This window comes from Molothrus aeneus, chromosome 15, assembly GCF_037042795.1.
Source record: "Molothrus aeneus isolate 106 chromosome 15, BPBGC_Maene_1.0, whole genome shotgun sequence".
Classification (NCBI taxonomy): Eukaryota; Metazoa; Chordata; class Aves; order Passeriformes; family Icteridae; genus Molothrus; species Molothrus aeneus.
Window position 1 is genome coordinate 13,538,521 of NC_089660.1, and position 26,185 is coordinate 13,564,705.

The 26,185-nt window shown below is 41.4% G+C and overlaps 1 protein-coding gene across 1 annotated transcript in view; it reads left to right on the forward strand.

Annotated features, from left to right (window-relative positions):
* Nucleotides 1–1,411: 1,411 nt before the first annotated feature.
* Nucleotides 1,412–26,185, forward strand: part of TENM2 (teneurin transmembrane protein 2) — a 619,525-nt gene continuing 594,751 nt past the window's right edge. The window contains exon 1 of the mRNA XM_066560474.1: nt 1,412–1,595. The gene's annotated coding sequence lies outside the window, so the exon portion shown is untranslated. The remainder of the gene's footprint in view (nt 1,596–26,185) is intronic.

Sequence of the window (26,185 nt, forward strand, 5' to 3'; positions counted from 1 at the left end):
ATGTAATTTACCAAGCTCTACCAGTATGCTCAACTCTCCCCTTTTCTCAATTAACCTTGAAAAGCTGAGAGATGCTTCCCTGCTGGTTTCTGGATTGCCCCTTAAAACTCTGGCTCTTTGTTGACAGTTACAGAACTACAGTTGCAGTTGGAAAATTAACTCTGCTGTAGTTTCTGTCTAATCAGAAATTTACAGTGCACTTTCCCCAACTACAGCGAATCCAATGTGCTCCAGTTTGCTGCATTTCTCTACAGGGATTTTCTGTGGTATGGAATAGTCATGAAGTCGATCTGTGGCACTGTTAGCCCTGCTGCTGTGCATTGCCCATGTCCAAGGCTCCTTTTTACTGCTGTTTCTGGTTCCTGGCTAATTTCAGTTGCTACTTTCCTCCTGGCCTTGCCAAAAATACATACCAAGTTTTACAGGTTGCCATCAGCTTGTGCCTTGTACTTTGTCACTCTCTTGTTTCCTGATTTACTCCGCTTTAACACTTCTGTTTTTGGTGGTCTGACAGATGTGTAGCAATGTGGAGGGAGAAATTAAAGGTTAAATAATAGTCAACGTTTAATGATTTCAGAGAAAAGATAAGTGTTCTGCGCACAAATTGGAAGTAACATTATGTAGAACACGATGATTGAGGCTAAAGCAGTTGCAATTCTGCTCTGCAGAAGTGACAACAGTCGTTGGAACGGCTCTAACTCGTGGCAAGAAGATGGAAGCGATTTTTTAACAATTCTTTTTTTTTTTTTTTCCCCTCTTGCCCAGATTTTGTTGTCGCCTCCGCGCGCTCCTCGGGCTGCGCAGCGGCGGCCGCGGGAAGGGACCCTCCCCTCCGACCCGCATCCCTTCCCAACCCGCATCCCCTCCCGAGCCGCATCCTCCCCTGACCCGCATCCTCCCCTGACCCGCATCCCCTCCCGAGCCGCATCCTCCCCTGACCCGCATCCCCTCCCGAGCCGCACGAGCATCCCGCCGCCGGGGACCCCGGGCGTCCCCGCCTCCCGCGCCGCTGCGGCAGCGCCCGGCCGGGGCACGGCCCGCTGTGCGCAGGGACGGTCAAGGCAACAAGGACGCGCTGGCGGCGGCGGCTCCGGTGCTGCCGCTCCCGTCCGTGTCCCCGTCCCCGTCCCCGTCCCCGCTCCGCCGCCCTCCCCGCGCCGCCGCCGCGCGCGCCCGTGCGCCGAGCGCGGCGATTGGCTGCGGCGCGCGCGCGGCACCCGCGGGGAGGGCCGTGCGCGCGCCTCGGGACCGCGGCGTGCGCGCGCGCGCGCGCTCCCCCTGCCTGCCCGCCCGCTCTCCCGGCGCGCGCTCCCCCCGCGGCCGCGGCTCCCGCGCTCCCCGGGGGCGGCGCGAGGCTGAGGCGCTGCCGCCGCTGCCGCTGCCCGGAGCCGCTGCCCGGAGCCGCCGCTGCCGCCTCCGCTCCGGTGTCAGCGGGGACGGGACGCGCAGCGAGAGCAGAGCCAAGGCGGGGAAGGGCAGGGAAGGAAGGGGTGTCCCCTCCTCACTGAAGGAATCCGCACCGGTGCGAAGTTATCGCCCAGAGACGGTGAGAGGCGCTCGGGCTGCTCAACCTGCTGCCGCCGCCGCTGCTGCCGGTAAATGCTCTTCACTTCTTACTTGCCGACATGCCCGGGGCTCTCCTCCCCTCTCCGCAGCGCTCGGGGCTCCGTGGCCCCGGCAGCCCCCGCTGTAATTGCGCGGTGGAGTTGCCAAGTTGGGATGCGGGTGCGGGTGCGGGTGTCGGAGCCGCGGGATTCAGCACTTGGAGAGGTCATTACTTGCATGAGTTCCAGGCAAGGAGGATTCTCCGTGCCTCCGCAATAACTGCCGCTGCTGCCCATTAATCCTCATCCTTAACCGCTGGTATTTCTTATGTTTTCACCGTGTTTTAATGTAGTCTTTGCTTTTTTTTTTTTTTTAAGCTGCTGGGGTTTAATTTGTTTATTTACTTTCTTTTCCCCCTTTTCTTCCGAGATTGTAGTACAATGGTATTATTTATTTCTTCAGTGTTTGCCAACAGTGTGGGAAGGTATCGCTGATTCAGAAACTATTGTCCACAGTGCGTCTCGGCTAGGAACAGGCAGCAATAGGAGAAGGCAGGCATTTGTATTCCGAAAGGGAATTAAAAAAAAAAAAAAAAAAAAAGCTGCTTTGCATCATTGCCGCAGATTTGCGGGGAGCACAGCACGGAGGGACGGTGATATTTTGTTGTTTGCGAAGGTAATAAACACCGAAGCGCCTCGGTGTTTCACGCGTAGCCCCGCGATTGAGCTGTTTGGGAATGGCTGTGGATAATAAATTCCTGGCTGTGGAGGCAGGGGTTGCTGGCATGTATCACATCCAGCGCTCAGACAATGTTCCGGCGTGTGCTGACACCGGAGCGCGTCCCTGCTACACCTGCCGTGGAGTGGCACTTTGACAAGAGACTGCTCTGGCTCCTGCATACACCCAGACTGAAATTGAAATCAGGTGCGAATTGAGCTCTTAACTCTCGGCCTTTGAACCAGACTCCTTTTTCAGCACTTCTTGTTAGGATTCTTGTGTAAACATCTATTTGTAGCAATTTTGGGAGATTTAATAGTACTGATGTCCTAATATGTGCTTTTATGCCTTTTTTTTTTTTTTTTACTTCCTGCTTAAGTGTTCTGTCCTTCTAAAAGGCTCAGAATGAAATGGCAAGTACTGTCTGTGTGTGGGTATATGTGTGTGCATAAATATTTAAATATTTATATATAATGTTTGGCTTGTACTTGTTTAAATTTACAGATTCTTGCATTATGTGGAGGAAACAGAATTAAAATGCAGGAACACAGAATTAAAGGAGACTTTGTTTGTAAGGTTTAGTTGTGTAGTTAGAAGATTATGTAAGATCAAAGATATTCAAAATGCATGTGTCCTAGGGAAGTAAAGTGTAGAAGGAGCAGCATTCTAGCAATTTAAGAATATAAAGCTTTGCTGTAACAATACAGAATGCAGACTGTCAGTAAGTCTCTGTAGCCATCCAGCATCCTCACAGGGCATTTTATGGAATGCTGCTTAAAATCTGTTGTAATTAAACCACAGTCTCTGTTAAGGGCAGTGTTAATGAAAGAGCAGCCTCACCTGTTAGTATGGTTACTTGAGGTAAGTGTAACAGCTTACAGTGGTTGTACAGACTCCAAAGTTTTTCTTCAAACTTCAGCGGAATTGAGAAAGATGGTTCTTTCTGTAAGATATTTGTATTTGTCATTCAGCTGGTACAGAACCACTGGACAGAATAGCAACTGGTCTGTTCTAGGGGTAAAGTCAGTTCTTACAAGGGGATGACAACCTAATGATAAGGAACATTTCTTGCTTTGTCAAGATTTAAAATACATATAAACAATGTATCTGAGCATCATTTTCCTGTGCCTTGGCAAATCAGGTTGATGATTAATTTGGCTTGGCCCATATGCTGAGGTTCCTAGTTGCTGAGTAATAAATAAGAACTAGTCTTACATTACACCCATATAGATTGTGTGGTATTCAAAAAACCAACTGTGAGGTCTGAGTTTTAATTCATTTTAAGAGGAAAACTTTTCTAGCTGTGGTTTCTTAGTGTCCTGGCAATGCCTGAGAACTCAAAGAAGTAATTTTTAATCCAATTATTAACATGTTTACAGCATGTTTTTTTAAAGAAAAAGTTTTGGTCCAGACAATGTTTGAATTTTTATTCTGCTTTTAAAAAAACATTTCTATTAAGACAGTGCTCATAGGAAAGAATAACATTTTAGTCCTTTACATGTTATTTTTAATAGGGATAATTAAAATAATGGTCTTTCTGTGTGATTAGCTTTTAACTGCTTGTGTTGCATGGGGAGAATTAACACGTGAGCATCACTAGTAATGTTTTCCTGTAATTAACCTGAACTGTATTTTCACTTGTAATGTTTCACACTAAAAGTCAAAGCTGCAGGGAAGAATTGAGGAGGTGCTTTCTCTTGTTAGGTCACAGAGATTACCAGAGGTTATTGATTTGAGGGGGCTAATAGTTGCATTTCTTTGCCTTTTTAAAGAACTGTTTTATTTCTGATGTATATATCTGTACATCAACTTTCCATACATGACATGGTTTTGGCATTTTCCTGTCAAATACTGACATTTTTGTTTCTGCAGTCAAAGTACATTTCCTGTGAGCAGCTTTACTGTTAGAGTCTAAGTCATGGTGTTAGCTGTATTAGTGATTGTGTGCTTAAAATTATTTAGAACAACATAGGAAAGGGAAATTGTTGAGTTCAATCAAGTTCAATGTCTAGACTTTCTTGTCTGAGAGGTCAAACTAAACTGAAAGTCAAATTGGATGAAGACAAAGCTCTATCCACTATTAGAGTACTCAAGTCAATATACCAATGTTTGTTTTGTGTTTGTTTGCATTTTACTGTGAATTCAATCCCTCAGTCCTTAATGTTTCTGGCAAAAGATGCACATAGGAGCACCACTGAAGTCCATGCTTAAAGATAAGACCAAAAAATTATTGGGCTGATCCTTGAAACAATAATATTCTTTTATATAAATGGATAGTTCTAAAAAGTTTGCCCTTCCTTGCCCTGGATCTGTAATAGAAAATACAACCTTACAATATAAATTAAATTCATTTCTACTAAACTAATTAAGATAAGAGATGTTTTAGTCCTTACTTGCTCTTTCAGAAGGTTAATATTTAATGGAAATGGCAAGTTTTTTCCCAGGCTTTTTTTTTTTTTTGAACTATGCTTTACTTACAATTTCACAAGATCTTTATCAGGAAGAACAGTTTAATATAATACTTACTGTGCTACAACAGCAAAGAAGGTTTTGCTGATACTCAGTACAAGCAGAGCTGGTCCCCACTTTGTGACCGGAGGTGTCACATCCCAGAGCCTTCATGCCAATTGATGGTGACTCATCTTTCTAATTTCTTCCTGCACAAAGCAGCTCCTGCACAGAGTGCTCTTAGTGGAGTACGGAGTGGCTCTGGCTGTGTCACCCTGTTCCAGCCACAGGCTGCTCCAGCTCTGTTTGCTGGCTGTGGCTGCAGCCTCGGAGAGCCCCTGCTCCTGCTGCTCTCACAGTGGTTCCCTGCAGCACAGCCTCCCCTGATCCACATAGCACTGAAAAGAGACTCTGGGCCATCCTCTGTTAGCTCAGTTTTGTCTCACAATTATTGCTCTGCAGTGGGATCCCATAATGCTGGTGAAGTTCAAATACATTGGTTTAAATCCACCTGGCTGACTAACTCAATATAATCAGATAGACTTTTCAGATAAGCAGGAAGCATGCTAAGCTTAGATATAATTCATTTTTTATTATTTTTAAATAGGTTCTTTTTAGTTGAATTGATTGACATTCAGTGCCAAATAGTAATAAATTGTCTACTTTCATCTTTATTGCTGAGCATTAATAACCCAGTAGTCATCCAAACAGGGATGTAATTATAAGATTTTTAGTGACAAGCTGCACAACATTGGATTATAAACTTCTGTGTTTAGCTGAGCAGGTTGTGAATGGATACATGGTGCACACACTGCTTTACACCAGTGGCTGTATTCAGACTCATTCTGGGCAATAGTCAGGCAAACAGCTGATCTTAAGCCATGCCTTTTTCTTTCCCTCTGGAACAGGTTTTACAGAAGATACAGTTTTATCTCTGATGAATGGAAATAAAGTTTCACTTTGGAAGGGTGGTTTGGCTTTGGGGATTTTTTGTTGTGATTATTTTCTTTGAGTTGTTTTGATTTTAACTATAATGCAACTCAATATGGTGAAATTAAGAACAAGGTATCACCCTTTTTGATTTTGGATAATAGGGTGTTCATTCTTTTTGTTTGTTCTGAAGAGACTTCTTAGCAAAAACACATTTAGGCAAAATGTTTAACTAACCTTTCAGAACTACAAATATGTGTTAAAATAGTATAAAATACATAAGTAGATGCTCTTGGAGGGATTTTCTTAGTAATTTGAGGCACCTTGCCTTTACCTTTAGTAGCATCCTTTAAAGCTTTGAATTGGTGTCAGTTCTCCAGATTTATCTGTTGTTTCTCAGCCCACACAGGCAAGGAAAACACCAGGGCTTGTTCAGAGGGTGGTGCAAGGCTATCTAAAACCCTTAATGAGCATATCAGTGAAACCCTTGAGGAGGATAGAAATAGCTTCTGGGTGCAGTCTGTGTGAAGAAGGTGGAGAGAAGGCCAGGCTGGACCTGTGCACTGGGAGAGGCACCTGAGCAATGGTTTCATCTCAGGTGCTGCCTGGGGGGAGCAGGGAAAGGGACAGAAACAAAACTGCCTCTGCTGCTTATCCTGGGCACTGTCAGGCACAGGGACAGCATCAGTGTCGGGTTTTTGAACCAGTCCCAGAGGAGCTTTTCCCACTAGTGTGCCCAGGTACAGAAGCTGAGCCTGTCTCCAGGTGGGTGCTGCTGTGCCTCCTGGGAACTTTCAGGTGTGTTCCCTTAACTCTCAACAGGGTTCTTTCTTTTTTTACTTTTACTTTACTTTGGGGATAATTTTTAGGGAAGTCACTTTTCCTAAACAATTGATTGAGGAGTGTTGGTTCTGCTCTGGTTTTGAGTGGCCCTGTACCCTGTGTTGTAGAAATCTGTCTTGTATTAAGTTTAAGAGGGGTAGATAACTGTATGTAAGTGGAAACTATAAAAATTCTTTTATGAAGCCATTGTGTAGGAGCGTAGGGCTTAGATGTGAAACAGCAAAATACAGGAAATCCTACTAAATATAAATAATAGATTTTTCCAAAGCTTTTTCTGAGTGTAATTGCCTAGTGACTTTTCTAATCTCTCTAAAAAAAGGAGAATAAGTTATCATAATAGTGTGCTCCAATACTTGTACCACATACTAAACCAATGGTAAGTACCTTTTCCAACAATGACAACAACAAAAATAATAAATTAATGTTTAGAAAGGCAGAATACCAGATATTGAAATATAACAATGACACTAGAAAGAAGCTTTCTGGTCTTGAAAATAAAGTTCACTTTACTTGCCAATGTTTCAGTAAATCCTATGTTTGATTCAGATTCTGGAGGAAAAATTAGTCTACTGAAATAAAGTAAATATTAAATTTATCCTACTGTATAAAAATACATTCCCTAGGGAAAAGTGTTTTACACTTCATGCTTGCCACATTAAATGAGTTTTCTGAACCAAATCAAACAAGTGGTATGCAGTTCTGCTGTCACTGTGTAGATACCTAATTGGCCATTACTAGAGATTTAGATACATTAACATATATATATATACATATATATTTATATAGATATACTTTCCATCCTAGTTCCTGATTACAGATGCTGTAGGGTGAGATGTTCACATGCAGGCTCTTGGGGTGTTTGGTTTTGGGTCTGGGCTCAGAGGGTTGTGCTCCTTCAGGAGGTGGCAAAAGCATAATCTGGAACACAGACCTTTCTCTTATGGGATGTTTTCTAGGGTGGGCACTTCTCCTAACATTTCTCCATGTACTTTGACACAGAAAATATTTTCACATTGTCTATGGTTTTTGGGAGAGCGAGCTCTAGCTGGTTTCTGGTTTCCCATGAGAACATGCACATGTGAGCATCCACAGAAATAAGCCTTGAGAAGGTAGGGAGATAGTTTTCTCTCCTACTTCAACATAGCTGACAGCATTAAAATCAACAGAATTATTACTTGGTCTCACAAAGAAGATTTTTTGTCAGACCCCTTCTAATCACAGTAAAATTTTAGGCAAATCTTATTTTATAGAAGAATATTTGAATGAATTGAAACTTGATAAATTTAACTACAGCTTTGAGTAAACACAAAAGTACCATGGAAGTGGATTAGCAATTTTAATAATCTTGTAGCAGTTTCATTTGTTTGTGGTGTTTCTATAATGTGTTCAGTTACCTAAAACATGACCGAGTTTATGTAAACATACAGGTGACACACGGGGGTCCAGCTTGAAATGAAGATATAGAAAATTCCCATAGTGAATGCCTTTGATCTGTTCCTTCTGGTTTGGGAACCTGTGGCCTAAATAGCAGCTAAAGAACACACAAAAACACTGTAAAGGGAAACTGTAAATTGCTGTTGAGAGTGAGGCAATACAGAAGAAGTTTTCAAAGAAAGTTTACTATTTAAACATGAGTGGGTGCCTATAAGATGATGAAAAAAATCCTGTTTGCTGTACTCAAGTTGAGTTCTTAGTGTCCTTCTGGACTTGGTCTTGGATCTCTGTGTGTGGAAAATCCTTGAAAAAAAAAGCACTATAAAAGTATTTCTGTTCAAGTCACCTGAAATAAATGCATGTGCTTGGTAGTTGAGTCTTTTCAGGAAAGATTTATGGGAAGTGGACTGTCAGGTAGATTATTAATAATCTAAAAAGCAAGGATAGTAATAAAGATTTGTGTTATAGCCTTGGCTACAAAAGGAACTTAACCTTTTTTGTTTTAGCAGAGAAGTCAGCTTGCTTTACTTCTCTCCCTGCATAGAGACCGACCTAAGTCTTCTCTTTCCCCATCTCTGCAGCTGCTTGTTGTGGGCACAGAGCAAAACTCTCTTAGTGCAGTGCTGAATTTGGAGGTCACAGCTTTATTAAGCAATTCTGAAGTATGTGGTATTGCAGTGCAAATCCTAGCTGACACCACTGGCCTCAGCTGTGGAGTAAAGAATAAGCTGTGCAGCTGTCTTTTCTTTCAGCTTTTCTACCTGCTAAGGAATGCTGACTGAAATCCAGAACATTGTCACCTTCTTTGCTCTGTGCAGCATACCTGAGGCTGAGAGATGACACCAGAGTGGAGCTGCACAAAACAGATTTCAGAATCATGGCAGTGGCCAGGACCAGTGCTGAACACAATTTGCTGCAGCATTTTTCCAGGCTATCAAAGTCACAATTATTTCAGTACTCCTTATAAAGCAGGCCCTCTGGAAATATCATCATGGCACTTTGTTTCAGCATTGCAGGGCAAAGGAGAGACAGAGCTCTCCATGTGCATAACCAAAATGCCTTGCACAAGAACAAAGCTGAGATAGTGACTCCTCAATGGATTGCTGTCATCACTCTCTTCCTCCTGCTCCCTTCAGATCATTCCCCAGCAAGGTGCTACCCCTTGCTTCAGCAGCCTGCCTATAAACAGCAAGCTCTTTCCCTCTGGGCCATGAAGAAGGGGAGAAGGAGAAAAACACAGGGAAAAAATTACCCTGGATAATGCCTCAGTGCCCTGGGGTGTGTGTTTGTGTCTCAGAGTGCCCTTGGGGCCGTGGCTCCACCGGAGCTTGGCTGCTGCGGGTGAGCACCTGGGAGACCCCTGTGCCGCCCTCGGAGCCTGCAGGGAGAGCTGCAGCTCCTCTGCTTCTGTGTCCCTTGTTGTGCTTCCAGTGAGGATTAGTAACTGATGGGCTGAGTGAGAGAGAGCTTCCCCTTGCCTTGCACAAGCAGATGTCACTGCTGGAGAGAAGTGGTGAGAGGTGAGGAGAACCTGTGGATTGCCTGTGGAGTATTTATTCTTCTATTGAAGCTCTAATTACCTTCCTGCAACTCTTCTTCCATCTCTCCAGTAGTCCCAGAGGCCTCTGTAAGTTCCTCTCGTTCAGCTGGCATTCTGTATCAGCCACCTCCAGGCTTAAATTGCCTTTCATTTTCTTTTAAAGGAGGAGTAATCACTTCCCTCTGTGTTTCTTAGTCCAAAATATAAGCCCTTAATAGATTTCTCTTTTACAGAGCAGCTTATGCATTACCTCCATGCCTGTTTCTCTCCCCATAACCTTCACTGACTTGTGAACATTGGAATTTATACATTATCTGTTCTGTAGATCTTGTGTTACAGGATGAAAATTTGCAGTTGTACCCCAGTTAGCTTTAGGCCAGCTTCCAGATGACCTTTTCCCACACAAGGATACTGGGATAGTGAGATCTGTGTCATTCTCTTTGTCTCAGCAGTCTGCTTGGGAAGATCAGAATTGGGAGTCTGTTGATACTCCCCACTTGGATGCTCATTCCCTCCTTGCCTGGTGGTTCCTTGCAAAGGAGACAGCTTTTCTCATTCCTCTGCTCCTGCAGAAGAGAACACAATGAAGTGTGGGATTTAGATCCTTTGTAAAGCTGCAGTGATTGCTGCTTTGTTCTGCCTCCATTTACTAAAGGTCTTCCATCTAGCCCTGGACACAAAAGAGTCTCTAATTATTGTAATTCCTAGCCCTTGTAATGAAGTGTTAGAAGTCTGATGTGTAGTCAGACTGGGTTAGTCCTTGTCAGGAGGAAATCTGGTGGGTATTCAAAAAATATTTAAGCTGCTTTTTTCAAAACAAGTAACTCATCCCATGTATTATGGAATAGAAATGTCTTTAAATTTGCAATGTAAAAATACTTTGATAAAATGACAGTTAAGCCTGAATTAGGTATGTTTCACTATTAAGGTCTGATCCTGAAAATAGTCATTATTGCCCTGCTGTTGTTCAAATGAGTATGCATGGGAAAGGATCACCTGCTTAGGGCAGCCTCTACTAGAACATGTTTTTCCTATTGTTGTCCATTTGCAGTTTAATTTATACATTTCAAAGAAGGACACTTATAAGATGGTTAGAGCCACTTCAATTTTGCTAATGAAATGCTGTTTTGTACTTAGTAGACCATAATATTGGCACAGCAAAACCTATCATTTATAGCTAGTAGGTATTATTTTCAAACTAAGCAGCAAGAAACATATATATGAGCTTGAACTTGTGGTAGTTGAAGTTTATTTATGCCTTGTAGTGATTGTAGTGACTTGGGATCAAATCTTGCTTATCCATGCTACAGTTTTAGCTGGGTAGGGAGGCTCACTTCTTGTTTCTAGGTTTTTTTCTTTATAGAAAAAGGGAAACAAATGAGGCTTGGCACCACACATTGCAAAAAGAATTGCTGAGGTTAAAGAAAAAGGTGCTCAATATTTGGTTTGAGATTGTTTTCCATTTAGGCAGTGTGAGCAGAAGTGAAAGCAGGGGCTCTCAGGGTAGTTCAAGAGCAGCTATGTGCTACTCCATCTGGGTCTTGCTTGTTTGCAAGAAAGGATCTTGGCAGGCATGGCAGATGGAAGCACTATGGCTGGTGTGCTGTTTCCTGGGTCCAGATAGTAAACTAGCAAAAATGTGCTTTAAAAATGTTTTACTGTCTTCCTTCTTGTATCACTTATCTACTGTAGACTTAAGTCTGGCACAGCTGGATGTAATCCTCCAGGATCTAAGCTCCATAACCAAGGGTTATCTGATTTAGTTCAGTCAGTTCATGAATATTTTGGACTGTAATTCCCCAAATTTATTATGAATGCACTTGTGTCAGAAGTCATGGTAACCATATTCATGTGTATTTTAAAGTAGTGCATTCTGTGTCAGGTGGTTGGGTTATTTATTTTCTGTGTCAGGTGGTGGTCATTTATGCCATGACTGTGAAAGGAATCTCTTTGGTTGGATGGTGGTATTTTTTCTCCCTTCACCTTCCTTTTTCCCATTTCCCTACCCTGCTCCCCTCAGGCATGACATTGCTGGGAGGATTTTACAAGTATAGTTTAAAGTTTGGAGTTGACTAATTATCTTATTGCCAGAAATTGTATATGTACTCAGTGCCATTTCTTCTGTTTGTATGAACTCTTGTTTGTGTCCACTACCAGCAGATTATAGCTAAATGCTGAATGTTAGGAATTGATGTTTTTTCCCACTTTGATTACTTGCAGATCCATAGAGCTGTTTATTCATCTTCTCTACTTAGCAATTATTTAACATCCCGGTTTGCTCACATAGTTAATCTGTAATAGCTTTTTGTATTGTGGAAAACAATCCTTCCTGGAGTAAGGACACAGTGCTGCAGGATAAACTAATGCATTGAAAAATAAGTTTAGTCTCCACTTAGAAAAAGGGCTGTTGCAGTCCTGCAGATAAGGGTCTGCATCTGTTGCCTCTGAACAGCACACAAAATTCTGCTGGTCCCTTCACACACTGAGCTCACAAACTGTGCTGTCCTTCCAGCCCTGCCATAGTAGGTGCATTTGGGGACTGCATTTACTGCCTGAAATGTATCAGTTTTGTGGAAAGATGTGTGCCTTTGGGTTTGCTAATTACACACCTTTTGCAATTGTGATTTTTTTTTCGTTTGTTTCTAATTGCGAATGTTTCAATTAGAAAGTGTTTTGGAAGATGATAGAAATTGGATGATGTTCTAGTAGTGTAGGAGGGAAAAAATTAATCCAGTTTTTAATTTCAGATAAACAGCTTTATTATAGAGGCTATCTTCCCTCTTTGTGATTAGTCTGAACATTGACAAGAGTATTTTGAAAAAAAAGCTAAGCTGGCTGTATTATTTTGGAATATGTGGCAGCAGGATGGCCCATTCGCTGATTGCTTTTAGCCCATTGTGGAACCATATTCTTCTTTCAATTACCAAGGCTCAGGTTTACTCAAATTATGTTTAGCCCTTCTCTGTAAAATCCTCCAAGGCTGAAATCCTTTGGTCAGGGGGCTGGATGTGCCTCCCTGCTGACCAGGGCTGTGCCATTCAGGTGCCAGAAGTGCCTGTGCCCCCCCCAAATTAAACCTGGGTGGCAGCACTAAAATCCCAGTGTCACCTTGTTACCCATGTCCTTGTCATCTCTGAAGTCCTGTGTTGACTAAAAGCTGAAATTCTGGAATACAAGAGCTGTGCTTCTTTTAACTCCTGGGACACACCTGACAAGGAATATTTCCTAGTCTTCTCTGACTTAATCCATTATCCCCCTGAGTAATGGAATACAGGGGAATAATGGAATAATGTGGTTCACAGTGAAATATGGGGTCTCAATGGGAAGCATGTTTTTGGGAGAACTGAGTAAGTTAGATCTTGGAGCTGTCTGCTTTTCTTAAGTGGTTTATTTATAGCTGTCTCTGAGTCTGTTGCCTGTGAGTTATCAAAGACTTTGCAAGATTAATTTGCAGTTTCATTGCAGAGAGTAGCTTCTTTCACCATGAGACAGACTTTTTTTCCCCCCTCCTCCTTCCTGTGTCTGTGTATTGCAGTTAAGGACACTGTTATCTTCTCTTCTGAGTGTCATGACTTAAAATGGAAACCTAGCCAGAAAAGGAGTGCTTAACCTGGCTGCTCAGTTCCCTCAGCTACCATTTCACAGCTTTTGGGTTCTGTTCACTACAGTTTTGAGGTCCACAGGACTTCTCCTCAGACCTTCTTACCCTTCTTCTTTTCCCACTTTCTTGCAGGAATTGCAGCCCAGAAAGATTATTTGTTCTTTACCCCAGTGTGCACAGTTCAGTTCGTGTACCCTTTGAACAACCCTGCTCTCTGTGGGACTTCCTTAAAGCTTTCACCAAGTGAGACTGAGGTTAAAAATTAGAGAAAAGAAATAAACCCCAAACCCCAAATCCCCTTTCAAATGATAATAGCAAAGCACAGAATATCTGCAGTGGCTGTGAAATCCTCACCATTACTGATATTACAGTACAGACCAGCCAGCCATCCATCTGGGATGATAGCATTACCATTGATACTGTCCTGCATGAAGGGGTCACATTCGACACCTTTGCAGTGGGGATCTCTCCCAGCTGTATTTTTCTGCAATGTACTGGACTAGCACTTCATAATAGAAATAGGTAGATTTAAAGAGATGTCTACCAAAAACCCTCTAACTTTTTTCAAGGTCTGTTTCTTAAAAATCAAAAGTATTTCTCAAGTGACTGAACTGGAATTTTGAGTTAGGACAGCTAAAAACATGGATAGAGAAGGGTAAAAAACTTGTGCCTGGATATAAAAATCCTTGCAATAACAAGGTAGGATATTGTGTTGTTTCCATTAAATTGTTTTTTTTCTTTTTCAGGCTCTCTATCTAAGCAAGCCCTTACTGTATGGAAAGCAGTTAAGACCATAAGATAACTTTTACTGAGCTCTTCTGTTCATGCTGCAGCAGCCTTCTAACTACATAGCTGAAATTTTGCAGTAATAAGTATCTGTATATCCCAGGCAATTCATTTGGCATCATGTATCCAAATAGCAGCTGAGACTTCACCAAGTGCCATGTAAATACAGTGACAGTGTCCTCATTTGGTGACAGACCTGATGTGAGAAACAAAAGCCCAGAAAATTAGCTCATGATTTACATCATACAGGGACACTGTGAGGAGAAGATAATAGGAGCAAAGTCTTCATGGTAGTCCCTGGAATGCACATGAAATGGAGCAAGATGAAAGATTTAAGCTATAATAGCTTTGAGAGGGAATGCCCTGCCTCTCTCCTTGTTTCCCTGCATTGCATCAGTACTGATCTTTTTAAAAGTAGAAATAGGTGCCCTCTGTGACTACCACTGTATCAGTACTGCAGAACAGCTCCTTGAACTCTGAATTCCACTGAGGTATCCCCAGATGCCCTAGATACTGCTGAGGCTTTCCCTAGAAAACAAAATAGCTCAGGAAAAATGACCGATTATCCAGGCTGCCATAACCTTCCCACATACTTTTCAAATATAAATTACAGTGGAATTAGCAAGTAAAATATTGGATATTGTCTCTTTTAATGCTGTCCTTTGAAATTAATGGTAATGATGATTCCCCAGTTTGGAGTACATGGTAGTGACTTTCTAGTGACTAATTGCCTCAGTCAGTAATGTAATAGATTTTTGCAACATGATAATGAAGGAAATTCTAATGAAGGTCAGATAGCAAATGGCTACTGAATTTTTAGTTGAAAAAATCTGTCAAAATGTGTAATAATTTCTTCAGGTTTTGTTAGGAAGGCTTTTTGACCCCTGGTGACAGGCGTGTGATCATTAAAGGTATTTCAGTGATTTTATGGGAAAACCAGCCCTATTCTGTCAGGCTCCTGAAGAAGGGAATTAATGCTGCTTAGCTTGATGCATGATGTTGAGGTCCAGCTGGATTTTCAGCCCTTTTAGGGGAGAGGCATTTTTGTGTTACCTGCTGGCTGAACAGCCATCGTGGACAGCTCCATGGTGTGATGCAAGGGGAGAGATCACTGTGGAAAGACAAATGTTTCCCTCTACATGCCTTCACTGGAGATGACTGAATCAGCCACTTAGTGATTCAGGAATACCTGCCTTTTAGACACTTCTGGCTTTGCCAGTTTGTAGGGCTTTTTGTCTGCAATATTGTGAGCTGTTCCAGCAGTGGGATTCTGCAGGGGGTCGTGGCAGTGTTGATTTGGATTAATGGATGAGGCTTTTCATGTTCAGGTAAAGGACTTTGACAAGGGCATTGGAAGGAATGTGTCATGGCTTGTAAACAATCTTGGAAATGCATTTCTAAATTGTGGCTAAAATCAAATGTGTTATTGTAGAATATTTTCCCCTCATTTGCATTTGTGAATCATTCATCTGTTTATCATCAGCTGGTGGTATTTCTGTAGTAAGTGAGTTTCCATTAGAGAACTCATGATGAAGATGCCTTTTGCTGTGATTCAGTAGTTCAGAGTGAAGGTAATACTATAAAAGTATATTTCAAGTGAAGACTTGGCCAGCAATCCCACATAAAACCCTTGCTTCTCAGAATGTGTTTTGGAGAAGCTCAATACCGTACAGGCTGTTATTTTTTTCTTGTGTTGAGATAAATTTGTTTGGCTTTTAGAAGGATATGCATGTATACATATGATTTCCTTCAAAAAGAAGTGGGCGTGGGAAGTTTCTGATTATTGGTTCTGTGAAGATGGAAAAGAGAGTCTCAAATTCGTGTTAAGAGGAGGTATTGGCCATAAGATTATTATTGAATTAAATAACTCCTATCATGTCTAGCTTTTTAATACTAAAATATTGTTGCCTAGTTTGAGATTGGAATCTGAAAACTGGAAAGGAATACAGATATTTTCTATTTTTAAAAATAGTCAAGGTCTTCATCAGATACAAAGAGACTTCTAACAGTTGCTTAAAAGATAATTCTTTTTTATTAAATGTATTGGAAAAGAGGGTTATGCCTTACTTCCAGATATAAACCAAGTCACAATATAGTACAAAGTACAGTGTAGTACTTGATTGTACTATATGTGCAAAATATTGTATTAAGATTTGCTTTTTTCAAATTAAAAATAAATCAGGTTAGAGCTGCTGCAGAAAAAATATCTGTGTACTTCAGTATGCTTCATTAAGCAATATGTTTCATTTTGTTCTAGCAAGACTAGGCAAATGAATACATGCAATCTGCAACTCTTAAATAATTTTACTGTGGTAGAGAATTTAGAAAAAAAGCTCTTAAAACTTTATTAATTTAGTTGCTCATTTTCTAAAGCATTTCTCCCTTTAATTTGCTTCTCTGTTACACTTTCACAATATGCATTTTTGGGGTAAAACCCATCTGAACAGATTTCTCATACATCTTCAGCGTAGCGATTATTTCTGCGCAGTGACTGTTAAATCCTTGATTATGCTGTGGGAAAAATGTAATAAAGTCACCAAGTTCCTTTTCTGAGAAGGAATAGCTGTTGTGTTCTGAATAAGTTTGGTGTGGTGCTTATGGAGCTTTCTGAGGTGAGATGTAAAGCAGGAAATTTATATATTGTTGAGCTGCTGCACTGAAGGTTACAAATTCGTTTGCTTGTTGCAGCTATGCAGAGTGACAGGAATGCAGGTTAGAGGGCACAGAGTTAATGGTCCTGCTGGCTCTGAATTGGTTATGGTCCTAATCTCTGTGATTTTTCTTGTCTGTGATGCAGAAAACTAGAGAACGTGTTTTGTCTGTTGAGCAGTTCACGCTGCTGCCTGATGACCAAGGCATGTCAAAAGCCATTGCATAACATGGTGTTGTCATCTAATATTTACCTTTTGCTGCTGCAGCGTGAGCCAGGCCTGGCTGCTGGCAGAACTGCTTGGGTCAGTTCTGTGCAGCAGCAGGAGCCACTTCAGTTTAGTCTCTGCTGCCTTTACCATGCCCTTGGTAAGAGAATGGCTGCCATGCTGCAGCCGGGGGTGTGGCCCTTGCTGAGTCTGTGTTGTGAATCACAGACTCACCAGGGTTGGAAGAGACCTCCAAGGTCACTGAGTCCAGCCTTTGGCTGATCCCCCCCCGTGTCAACCAGACCAGAGCTCTGAGTGCCACGTCTGGTTCTTCCTTGAACATCTGCAGGGATGGGGACTCCTCCACCTCCCTGGGCAACCCATCCCAAGGCCTGACCACCCTTTCAGTGAAGAAATTCTTCCTGATGTCCAAACTGAACTTCCTCTGGCACAGCTTGAAGCCATTTCTCCTTGTCCTGCTGATGGTTCCCTGGGAGCAGAATGAGAAGGTGCCCCCCGAGCCTCCTTTTCCTCAGGCTGAGCCCCCACAGCTCCCTCAGCTGCTCCTCGTGTACTTTTGATAACTAAAGCAGAAGTACTCAGTGAATGGATTATGCTGGTTCAGAAGGGTAGGAATTCTTAGATTTGGTATTGGGGTGAGCTGTTTTCTCCTCTCACTTGAAACAGTGATGCTGTTTTATTGTTTTATTGGCATGGTACCCGGTGTGAGAGGCTAAAGGAGTGGATGCCGATTCCTAAGAACAGAGTTTTCATTTTGTAATCTGTGACAAGCTGACAGAACATGAGAAAACATGATGGCCTTTCTCCCTCAGACATATCTATCTGTCTGGGGGTGAATACACAGCCTGTGACAGCAGCCTGTGCAGATCAAGTACATGTGATGATTGGATACACAGGGATATGCCTAGCCATCTCCAAATTAGATGTATAAAGTATTGTGGGTGAACTTTTTAAACCCAAGTGTGTTGTCACAGGTCTTTCTTGCACACTTTATGAACTTCCATACCTGATCTCAATCTGCTGGCACTTTGGATTCTGTCTGGAATGGTGAAGCAAGGTTTATTCCATTATTCTCACTGCCACATTCTTATTTGTGGACTTTTCATTTGTTGTGTGTGCTTGGAAGTGGAGTATTGAAGCCCAGATAGCTGTACCCTGATACCTTCCCACAGCTGAAAATGCAGGCTCTCCCCTTAGCCATGATTTCTCTCTCACACAGGATGTGCTAAGTGTAGAAAATGCCATGAATGAACTTAAAAATCTCATCTCAGCTGCAGCCAACTCTTTTGATAGATCTGAAGAAAATAAGGTATTCCTTTATCCTGGCCACTCGAAAGTATCATCTATATCATGTAAAATTTGCATAGTAGGCACATCATTTCAGAGGAGCTTGGTAATAAAAAGTGTGTGGTTTATCACCCTGGTTAAAGGTGATACAGTTCAGAAACAAGAAGTACAAGAAATAGGAATTCTGTGTGTGATTCAGACTGCAAGTACTATGGATTTCTTTCATTCTTTCACAGTTCACAGAAAATATATTCTCAAAGAGACTGTATTTTATAATACTAAAAAAAAAGCTGCAATAGCTATATTGGATTTTTAAGTCAGCTTTGATTCCTGCCCTGCTGAATAGAAATGAGCAGTCTGATGTGGAGTCTTCAGAATGCTTCACAAGTGACGGTCAAACACCTGGAGTTACATCCAAATGTATGGCAAATAGCTCTGCCTCTGACAAGTGCTCATTATTCCACCAAAGAACCTCGTTTTTGGTACAGTCTCTTATGCAGAATTGTTAAGACACATGAGAAGAATCTTCTCTTTCCTGTTTCCTTCCCAGTATTTGAGACAGATGATGGAGAAGCTCACATTTCATGGTCTTGCTGCACTTTCTGTTGCAGGAGATTTGAATGATTGCATCCCCATCTGGTCATTTGATGGGAACATTCTGAAGCTTTAACAGTCTGTTTAGATTCAATGACATTTCACAGCTTGGAGAGATCTTCCCCAGCATTACTGTGCTGTCTGATTGAGTCTGCATTTACCAGAGATTACAGTTGTGATTATATAACCAAGAGATGCAGGCAGATAGATAAAGATGAAAATCCTTTGTATTATTTGGCTTTGATTTTGTTTTGTTGTGGGTTGTTTTGTTTTGCTTTTCCCTCACAGATTGGAGTTGAATGTAGAAACTTGAGAGAAAGAACTAGAACACAGACTAGGAAAAGGAAGGCAGTAAATTGCTGTTGGAAACCATATAAATCAGGGGTTTTGAGAAGGTGCATTGTCTTTACTATATATATATATAGATATATAAATCTATATCTCTATATATATATATTTGTGTATGTGCCTACACACATATGTGGAAAAGCTTACAATGCAATGCCCTTGCTGTGATTTAAGAATATTTTTTTTCCTCTAGAAAATGTTCTTTGTTAATTGTTAATTTTTATCTGGCCATTTTTTATTTGGGTGAAGATGGTAGGGTAAGTAATTGTTTTGCAGTAGAAGAATTCAAACTTCATTAGGAAAACATAAAGCTATCTTCTTTACCATCTTATTTTTTATGGAAGCAGGATTTTATACACAGCCACATTAATTACAATTAACTATAGCATTCTAATTTGTTGACTTTATTTATTCAGAACTCTATTAGTGTTAAACAATTAATGGTAAGTTGAACTTTAAAGTGGATAAGAATGTCATTCTAAGCTGTAATAGCTTAGTGGATGAGCATATTGTCCTAAATTGGCTTAGCTGCATCGTTCAATGGTTGTTGTATACAGGCTGTGTAATTATATGATGACTGAATGCTATTAAACCTATCTCTCTCTTAGGCACATGCCATGATATCACAGCAAATGTTCCCAAAATTTCCAGCTACGAAAAAACGTTGTTGTTAGCACTATCTTTAAATGTTCACTGGATTAATTCTAGATCAATTTGCAAAAATATACAGGTCAGGGGATTTCACTTATTCCCTAAATCTGGTTTTGCAGGTGTGTTTACTGTTTGGCAGCATTGTTTTCCAGTTGTGCTGGGAGAAAAATTATTTTACCATTTGCTCAATAGCTTTATTCTTTTTCTATACGCTTTCACTTACAAAGGATTTGCATTTGTAACACGTTTTTCCATTTAACATGCTTTATATTATTGTAGGAAATGGAGAAGAAAAATCGCCAAGCTGTTTAAAAATTCAAATAAATACTTGTTTGTCCTGTGAGTTACATTTGAATCCATATTTTTTTTTCCCAAACTGCTAAGTGCAGTGAGGACACAATCCATTGATGAAGTAATCAGTTTTCTAAAATAAAAATATGCTAGCACACACAGTTTAAAATAAATGTCTGTAGGAAGGATATTTTCTCTTTGCATTTGCATTAATGTGCGTGGGAAGGATATTTTCTCCTTACTTTTGCATTACAACCAGATGCACACACACACTCAGACAGAGCTATTTATCTCTCTGTATTTATAAATATAGGCAACTCCTTTCAAGCTGTAGTAAGGCAGTGTGTGTAGTGGGAGCAGTCCAAGGCAGAAATAGTGTGACTGAAAACAGCTGTTGCATCCTGGCTCCCCCTCTTGCTCCCAGGAGAAATAAAATGTTGCTTATCTCCAGACAGTAGTTGATTATTTTCTCCTCCACGCTGCCTGGCTGTTAGTGGCCTCATGGACGGGATGAGCAGAATCCCAGCCCCACATGCTCTGCTTAACTCGAGAGAGGGAATTGTGCCCTTTGTAGGCTCTTCTCTCCAGCAGTGGCCTACACAGGAGAGTGACTAATTCGTGCTCTCTGACCTTCTGCATGTAAAACAAGCAATATTATCATCCTCATTTGCACTTCTTTATTATTTGCTCTGGTGATAAAACCCGAGGTTCACAGATGGGTTTGAGGCGCCGCTGTCCTGGGCTCTGCCTGTGCAGGAATTGGCAGCGGCTGCCCAGGAGGATGAGGGATGATGTAAACGGGCTCCCGAGGGATCCAGGGGCTCAGGTGTGCTCCCTGCTGTCCTGCTGCATGCCCCAGTGCTGCTGTGCTTCCCTGCTGCTCTCCAGCAGCACTGGCTGCTCCCCTGTCCCCGGGGATGCCAGCACCCCCAGGGCCCCTTTGCAGCCTCTGCTTTCCTGGCTTAGCCTGTGCAATATCACATACTCGGGAGTTAAGAGCTGCCTTACCTCCTGCCTCATTTCATAGACTGCCACAGCCTTGAGAGGGGATTATTTTGTGTTTAACCTGCTATCTGCAAATCACCTTTAGCTCAGGTCAGGCAAGGGACACAATGCTGACTGAAGGCAGTCAGTGCCCAAACAAAACAACAGCAGTGTTGCTACAAAGGGTGTAAATGAGAAGATTCTGAATCAGTTTTTAACTAAAAGATTTCAGGAAGTTCTCCCTCACCTTCCAGCTGTCATCTGACCTGTAGGTTTTCCTGGCCATCTTTCCTTTTGCACCTAGAATCTCTTATGAGAGCTATTGCAGAGAACAACTTCTCGGTGAAACAGCATTTACTGCCTATCCTGTTTGTCCTTGGCCTTAAAGGAGAAAGTTGTTTTCTTTCTCTCCAAAACTAGTTTATTTCTTATACCAGAAAACAGTGCAGCTATTCTGTAAATTGATGGGTTTTGTCACTTTCTAGAAGCTCCCTGTCTGTTACTCATGTTGTGTTCCCTGTACTTACCTGCCTGTTGGTGACTCCTCCCTTCCCCTTTTGGTGATTCAATGTTTGTTTCCCAGCATGAACTCTGTTGTTTTTTTGGGGGGGTTTTTTTCTGAACTTAGGATTTTTCTGTCTTCATCCTTGAACGAGCATAGTTGATACAAATGTCAAAAGGGGGTGGGTGTAGGTGGCTGCAGGTTGAGCAGAGCACTATGGTAATCACCATTCTGTGAACACCAGGGCTTGGAGCAATTGACCTCCATCATCACAATTTCAGAGTACAGAAACACAGGGTTTCAGAGGCAAGGCAGAAGCACAAAACAGTAGGTCTTAATTAATTGCCATTTTAAATGACACCTTTCCAAATTTTCTTTTGACTCTGGTCCTCCCTGTTCTTTGTTGAGCAGCTCTCCAGAGCTCTCTATCAGTGTGACTGAGGATGCTGAATGTCATCTTTATCAGATCACAAGATCACCCTTACCATTAGTGTAGTTACACTCCTTTTTTAGTGGTCTATCAACAGCATCTTCATCAAGAAACCATTTTATAGCAAGGTTTTAGTGTGTTTTTTTTTTCTTTCTGTCTTTTTACAGCTGGCACAACAGCTCTACTTTTCTCTTTGGACATAAATGGTAGATCATATAAGAAGTTACTCCTGGAGCTCAAGATGGAGCTGGTTTTGCCACATCACAAGTGCTTTGTGCTCCAAAATCAGGCTGTTTGCTCCACAGTCAGCTTGTGGGTTTTCCCTGTGGATTCAGATTTGGAGGAAAAGGCAGGCTAGATGTGGCACCATGACCCCACACTCCTTTATTGCATAAGAGGGAAAACGAAGCATGTGTGCTCAGAGGGAACAGATGTGGACAGTTAATTCTGTTGCCCTGACCAAGTGATTAAGGGAATTAAACCTGGCCCATTGCATTATGCTGAGTGTCCTTACACCCACTCCTGTTTAGAAGCAAAATGCTGCTTAAAGTGAAGAGTTATTGAAAAGCAGAGCACAAAACAAACATTATCAATCACACAAGTGACATCTAACCTCTGTGCCTAAACACATGCCTTGATGAATACAAGATTTCATTGCTGTGATCCATTGAATTAGACTTTTCAAAAAAAGAATAGAGTGAGACACCCATTTGAGCTGTGCTTTGTGGTTAGACTTCATGAAAATTGCATCTATTAAAAAGGAGTAGGGGAGTAAATGCACACAAAAATTACACTGTGTTTCCTTTTTAGTGTTAGGATATATTTTGATACTGGTTTTAAAAAGTATTGCTCTATGCTTTTCTATCAAGTTTTGTCCGAGGGTGATGGTTTAGAATTTTTAATTTAACTTTGTCTCTCATGACAAATGTAGAGAACTAGACAGCTGGGAAACTGTAAAGTTGGTTTGAGAGGGAATTGCCAAATACCTCCACTCCAGTGGATGTAGCAAACCAAATGTTACCAGTATAACACTGATTCTGCTTGCTGAACTAAAAGCACAGTGTTGTTGTAAAATATGGCTATGCTAATAATTTGTAATTTTTCATAATTAAAGGACCAAAATATTCCAGAACTGCTCTCCTGTAATATTAATAGATGATTAAAGATGGGCTGCAGCCTTGAACTTCAAGCTTTGACTTCAATCTTTGGAACTTTGTATAATGTGGTGAATATAAAAGGGTTACCAGCACCTTGACTGGCTTTTCAAAACCTGAAGTATTTTTATTTAAACCCCAAATTCTGGCAACTGTGTAACTCATGAGATACTCTTATTTATTAGGATAGAAAATTGACATTCTCAGCCAAAAAGAGATGGAAGGCAGGAAAAGGGTGAAAGTGGATGGCAGGTAAGATCAGCAGCAGTTCTTTATTTTCCTCTTCCATCAGAAGAGAGTGCTGTGGTATTTCTGCCCTACCACACCCTTGGACACACATTATGCTTTGCAGACACCCCAGGCAGGTGGGTGATCAAGAAATGCGGTGGTTCAAGGAAATGGCCTCAAAATCTCTAAGGATGCACAACTGCTGTCATGTCTTCACCCTGTCTTCAAAGCCTCCTGCCTGTAGGTGATGGCAGCAAAAGATAGATATCCTATTCTCTCTGTTCTTCACACTCCCTGCTTCTCTCAAGGAAATATTGGAGTTCAGCCCTATGACTTTCTGAAGCTGTAGCTGTGGCATAAAAAATAAATTGCAAAACCTCCCACATGTTTCTGAACAAGAGCTGTGAAACTTGTCTTTGCCAGTTGTTTCATTCTAATACTCATCAATATCCTGAGCTAGAGGAGACGTGCTGGAACTGCCCATGGACTGAGGAGAGGAATTCTGTGGCTGTTAACTCCTGAACTAAGTGGTGCCATTGAAGCTCTGTGGATGGAAATGTTGCTGTTTGAATTTTACAGAAGCTGATAGCTTAGACCACTGCTCACTAGGGAAGCATGTTCAAGTGTATTTTTCAAGTGTTGATACATTACACTGCTTAATTTTATGGTCCTGTGACTGAATGTAATTAATAATTTTAAATTAATTTAAAGCAACCTACTTAGCATTCTGTATTAGTAGGAATTAATGCTAGTACCTATTTTGTTTTTCTGTGCAGAGTTACTTTACAAATACTTGATTTTGTTGCTGCTGTTTGTAAACAAAATGAAACCTTTTATTTAAAATGGAAAAAAATGTTCCTGTTTTTCCAAAACTGATGTAAGTCTAATGAGAGTATTTGGACAGGAACTATATTTCAGCATTAAGGAACTAAAACTAATTTTTCTTTTCCTTGCTTTTAATATGCTGCAGAATAGTTAATTTCAGATACATTTTTTCAAGACATTGAACTTGGTTGGTTCTCTTTTACTATGTCTGTACCTGCAGCCTCAGTTTTTGGGCATATCTTAGACCAATTTTTCTCATCATACCTTTTGAGCTCTTCAAGGTGCAGTGGTATTTGTCAATGTTTGAATCAAAGGTGTTTCTACACAAATTTTAACTTTACATATCAGGAGCAATTGTATGCTTGCACAGTTGGGCTTTCACTAATGTTGGGGCTCATTTGTTTTGATTCTGGCTATCCTTCATTTCTGCAAGCTTTGCAGCACCACTTATAGTCTTACATAATCTTTCAGCCTGCTGGTAGGGGAAAGCTGAATTTAATAATGATGAATGCAAGTGCAATGGGCTGTTCCTCAGTTCTTAGCTGGAGGATTGGTGACCCTGAATCAGCTCTTCTCTACTTCTTGTTGCCAGTGTTGCACCCATGGCTGGGACAAACTAGAGAACCTCTGGGATTTCCTCCCCTGGGCCCCAGAGGCATGGCCCCTGACTGATGAGAGATCTGGGTCCATACACACTGTCTGTCTGTCCTGCCCTGTGTCTGAGACCCACAGGCAGGCACAGGAGTTGTGTGGGGAATTGATCAGAACAGAAGAAACATGAAGTGAGATTCAGAAGTATGACTTCTGTTTTTCTAACCTCTAAAGCAGTATGGACTTATTTTCCTTTCTTCTTGCGCAGACTTTTGGGTAATATTCTGGTTTCTGACAGCAGGATGACCCAGTAAGCCTGACAGTGGCCAAAGGGGCACATTCCTTCCAGTAGGCTTCTGTGGGAGGGTGGGAGTTTTGGTGAAGCTGTGTGGAGTGAGGAGTGTGGAGGGATAGAGAGCTTAGGAGGGTGCATTTGTGTGTGTGTGTGTCCATGTATTTATTTCTGGTAACATGAGTTGTCATGGAAAAGGTACAATAAATTCTGGGGGTCTTGGTTTAATTACCGTGTTTTTCTGGTTTCAGGACAATTTCACTTTGAAGTGTCCAGCTGATGTTACACATGGGTGGTCTCTCCTAACTTTTAGCTGCTGTCTTTTGCCACATGACTTTTGGTGTGTTCTATTAATCTTGCAGCCATTGCCCTTCTGGTGGAATGCTGTTTGATTTGTATCCTGCAGGATGTTGGAAAGAATGGCAGAAGGAAAGACAAAATGCAAAGTTAGAAGAACGAGATGAAAGAAGAGTCTTGGATCAAATGCTGCAATAGCAAGCAGCATTTTCTTTTTATGTCATCCTAAGTCAAACACAAGGTAGAAATACCTGGGATACTTCTTGTCTAATAAACTAAACCATGAAACCACTGTGGATCTATTCATCTGCTGCAAAGAATCCTCTCTGCTGGTTATTGTTACTGTACTGGGGAAAGGAAGGAAGAAGAAAAGAGAAAATGCTTCATTTTTTTTCACTGCTGTCATCACTCATCCTAATGAGGACAAAAAAGGTTACCTCTACTAGGAGCATGATGCTTTCATGTACTCTGAAACCCACCTGCTCACTTCTTAATGAGAATGTGAGGTTTGGAGATACTGTGATCGTGTTAGGTTATTTCTGAAATACATTACACAAGAAATAACTGTCAGCTGCCTATTTGGTAACCAAGACTTTTTAAATTCAGACATCTTGTGAAATGCTCTTGAAATAAATGTTGAAATCCTTTATTCTTACTGGTTTAGACCTTGTCAAGTGTCAGGCATCAGCAGTATTTGAGTCTTGGAGATTTACAAGTTGCATTTTATGCAAACATTTTTCAGCATCTGCACATATAATATGCAGTAGATATGTAGGTATATGTAAATAAATATTCAGATCAGCATCGTGGTTTGAATTTAGAGAAGATGTGACATCTATGAGCTTACAGAGATTATTAGTAAGATGAAACAATTTTTCATAAAATATTTTGACATATCTGACCCATAAATTTCACCTGGTGTTCTGCTTCTGAGTTTGTGTATGTACCTTGAAGTGTCATCACCATGCTGTGCTTTACAGCTGGGGTG